The 4,325-nt window shown below is 41.4% G+C and overlaps 1 protein-coding gene across 5 annotated transcripts in view; it reads right to left on the bottom strand.

The window, feature by feature from the left end:
- Nucleotides 1–4,325, bottom strand: part of LOC112149133 (WD repeat-containing protein 64) — a 39,047-nt gene that overhangs the window by 31,842 nt on the left and 2,880 nt on the right. The window contains exons 2-3 of one of the 5 annotated variants that reach the window (XM_036214761.1): nucleotides 355–553; nucleotides 60–134 (exon numbers count right to left, since the gene is read on the bottom strand). The exons of 3 other annotated variants lie outside the window; for them this stretch is intronic. The gene's annotated coding sequence lies outside the window, so the exon portion shown is untranslated. The remainder of the gene's footprint in view (nucleotides 1–59; nucleotides 135–354; nucleotides 554–4,325) is intronic. One more of the 5 variants, XM_024276619.2, reaches the window with a different exon arrangement.

Genomic DNA, 4,325 nt, shown 5'->3' on the forward strand with positions numbered 1-4,325 from the left:
TTTTCCATTCAGCACAACGTTGCTTCTCTTTCTCTGCCTTGCGATAAACAAACACACACCCTTGGTGGAGGATCGCTGTCAGATTTGGTGTTTTATGGCAGCACGTATCAATGCTTCAACCCACTGAGCTGCTCCTGTCGATAATTCAAAAAGTAGAAAGGTGAGAGCAGAGTTATTACACCAGAGATGGCGGCTTACACAAAATCGAAACAAACAGCCAAAAAGAAATCACACCCTCACAAAGGCTGTTCTCCAGGTGTGAGCTACAGATAAATTCAATCTGCCCAGTCGCAAAGCTCTGACACAAAGACACACAAGCATGCGGCAGTTGAGCAAGCAGCTTACACAGCTTACCTTATCATTGTCTTCAATCTCACTGCAGAAAGATCATAGAAACCAAACTTTTCTCACCAACACACTGGAAAAGTTGTGAAGTGGAACTCTAGGAGCTGGTGTTTTAGTGCTTCTCAGTATTTCAGCTTATGAGTTTTCCAGTTTGGTTTCCTCTCCTTATCAACAAACACTGAATCGGACCTACTAGCACAGACCGTATCTGTGGAAGAAGCAGAAATGAACGCCTTGAAAACTCCAGGATCTGAAAGTACTGGAGATGACTTGAAGCAGATCTTTTCTTGGAAAAAAAGTGTAATCAGCTTCAACAAGTAGAGCCTCCAACCACACAGGGTATGTAACACACGTTTAAGAACGCACATTTTGGAAGGCATTAAGCAAATGGTGTTCACACTTGACTTTTTATTTCACAGCTATATTCCACTAAAGACTTGGGTCAAATTCCTACCCTTCCCCTGCAGCTTCTCCCAACTCCTACATTTATCCCTCCAAACGGAGAGTTATGGAAAAATATTAGGTGTGTTTGAGATGACTTGCGTCTTGCCTGGATCGTTGGCGAGATGGAGAAAGACGCCTGAGATGAAGGCGAACGCTGAGCTGCAGCGAGACTGAACGAGAACAGGAAGTCGGAGTTATCATCAACATTCAGTTGTAATATTTCTGTCTCCCTTTGTATGATCTTTACTATTATGTCTTTGATATACATTTTTTACATCTGTCCGAGTAACAACAGATAGAAAATAAATTCAGGGTTAATTTATGTGCACTGTCCCAGAGAAATAAATAAAACTGAAATTAAAGCTAAGTTTTAAAGGTATCAATAACACAGTGACTCACTACTTTCCAAAAAAGAGTTCCAAAATACACCAGTTTCCTTCATTTAGCACCAGTCATTTCTGATCAGCCCCCCATTGAACTACACAAAAACAGCCAGGACACCATTTCCCACAATGCATTGATTTGTAGTCATAAAGGAGGCTTGCAGTCAGCACAGTGCCCGATTTCCAGCTGCACCCGCCAATTTCTCACAATTCTTTATGATGATTGACATGTGACGTCAGAGCAAAAACTACCCAACATGCACCACAGTGCAGGCGATCTGTAGAGCGCAGCGTCCACCTGCATGAGCTCAAACACATCTACTGTCTTCAAATTCGAAAGTCATTCCCACTCCATGACTTCATCAACAGCTACGTTAGCACGGACCTGCTAGCGCTTGGAAATGCATGACAACATTGGTTTTAGAAATGTAAAAAGGTTGTGCTAAAACAAAAAAGTTATTACTCTCAATTAAATGTAAACTTCAGTACTTTAGAGCACACTCACGTGAAAAAATGAATTTCTCCTCTGCAGCACAGCACGAAGCGGTTTACCCTAGCAGCAGGGGGCTTTGCATACCTCCGACATAATGGTTAGCCCTAAAATAACTATTTCGGACACCCCTGCTGTCAGTAGTCAGAGCTCTGTCTCCCCCTCTTGTCACCGGCAGGACCCATCTCCAGAGGACTGAGTGCACTACATCTCCTGGCAACCCCAACACACAGTTCCTGGATGTTGCTTAGCTGTCTCTCATTTGCCAATCACTCACAGGACACTTAAGCACTACAGAGAGCGTGAATTAGTGCGAAGTATTGTTTCTGCCACCCTGCCTGCATTACTGAACATTTCTATCTTCTGTGTGCCTGAACCTGCTTTATCTCTGATTATCTCCTGCCTGCCCTGACCCTCGCCTATAGCCTGACATCTATTCTCTTCTTGGATGATCCCATGCCCGTGATTGACCTCTGCCTGTCCGTCCCTGATTTAGCTTGGTGGACTTTTAGCTGTGCTTAGTTCCTGCCTGAACTAATATATTTGCTGGAAATGGAACCAGTTGTCTAATTGTTTGTGACACCTACCCCCTCACGTCCCCCTACAATTCAAGGGGTAGGGAGAGGCTGAAGGGGTAGAGGAAGAATTTGGATTTGGCCTTGGTGTCACAATTCTGTTCAGGCACAAACCGCAATTATTGTTTTTTTTGTCCCCCCCATGATCACTTTTCAAATGGTTGGCACTCAAAGGGACATCACTCATACGTCACTACAAAATCAGAGTCCCTGATTGGTCAAAGAAAGTTCAACTGAATATTCGTTTTGTATGTAGAACCTAAATAGGGTGTTTTGTACGCAGAAGCCCAAACGTTCAAATACGTTTTTGCATAGACTTTCTGTTGAAAGTTGTCGTTTGAACGCACATTTCCGAGGCGGGTGGACATAGCTTTAGTCACAACTGCTCTTACGGATGGATGAAAGACTGTCTGCAGGCGAAAAAGAGTCAACAGACAGATCGTAGCAATCCACAACATGCAATGGAAATATAGGGTTGTTGTCGGTGAGATGCAAGCAACAAATCTGGTTAGTGCTGTTCATGCGATGATTGTGCGTGAACGTACGTTTCCTGTTAGCATACGTTTCAGATGCACACTCATGTGTACTACGATTAGAGTCTGATGTAAGGACAACATACAATAGCATTACCTGTACGTCATAAGTATGGCCTACCTACATTACTCTTCACAAATACTTCAAGATACCATTGCCACACGCATAACAATGGTATGCTCTATTTTCATGACGTCCCTTGAGGTGGACTTAAGAGAACTACAAGACAACTTCTTCTGTCTACGACCTCCCAAAAACCTGCAAGGCTTTTAATAGTACATCTTCACAAGTATACACAAAAGTCTAGAACAAGTTGTGGCCAATATGTGAATAAAAGAGGATGCTGGAGAAGTTGGCAGTTGTAGAAACACACACAGAGAGGCTTCAGCGCTCTTTGAAAGGCTGCGTGAGTAAACACTTCAGTGTCTGAGGCCAGTTCCAAGAGTGCATAACAGCATACCTCAACTAAAGCTGAAGAGGATTTGAAGGGAAATAAAAATTTGAACACTTCTTTCAAATCTGCCCACAACCAATCTGCCAGTAACAAAAAAATAACATCCGGTCCAAAGCGAGCTCATAATATTGTCAGCATCAACTCGGTGTAATGAGCTTGAGAGCCGCGCTGCATCCGAAACAGACTCGATTCTCAATGGAAATCAGTGCACGGAATATTTCTGAAAACCAATGTCAGTGAAAACAGTTAGCGGCTGCATCCTCGAATGAAAGTTATAACTGGGATATGTAAAAAACATATAAATGAGCTCCCTAAGTGCTGCTGCCTTCTCCGGGTCCAAAAGTAATTTAAAATAGACTGAGGCAAAAACAAAACTAACGTTGGTTCTGATGAATAACAATATGAACTCTTTCTGGAAATGATGAACACTGACCCCCCGTGGGTAAAGAGGTGTAGATCTATCTTTTTTGACAATGTGTGGTGCATGAGCAATGCATGACAACTACTCGTGTGAAAGCACAACCTTTAGACATTTCACACGTCTTTTTAAGGAAACCTCTCTTTTTTTCTAAAAGGTCAGTTTACAGTTTTCTGGTTGTTGGTTTGAGTGTCTGGTTGTTAGAAATGCAACAAAGTAGCTGTTTGCATGGGTCACTATTATAAAACCATTAAAACAATTGAATAATCTGTAGTAACTTTAGTTTCTGTGATATTAAATGACTTTTATTATAACATATGTTTGATTTGATATGTATTTCTTTTTGTGTGGCTGTTTTAGAACATATTGGTTGTGAGTTAAAGCTTTGAATATAAACAGATGGCACATCAAGTGATGTCGGATGAAGTGACAGTAATTACAGTAATGTGAGTTGAAGTGACCTGCAGTGAATTGCAGTGATTTCCAGTGAAGTGAAGTGACTTGATTAGAACAGTGTCTAAACGTAAAGCTAAGTTGCATTCTTTTGTCATTTCTTTTCTCTATTTGTAATAAAACATGCATTTGATTTTTCTCAAGTTGTAATAAATCAGTGTGGTGTTCTATTTTGGGTAAGCCTAACTAGTTTTTGTTGGTTTGATTAACTTTGATTAATTGATTCACT

The sequence above is a fragment of the Oryzias melastigma genome, linkage group LG13 (genome assembly GCF_002922805.2).
Source record: "Oryzias melastigma strain HK-1 linkage group LG13, ASM292280v2, whole genome shotgun sequence".
NCBI classification, from domain to species: Eukaryota; Metazoa; Chordata; class Actinopteri; order Beloniformes; family Adrianichthyidae; genus Oryzias; species Oryzias melastigma.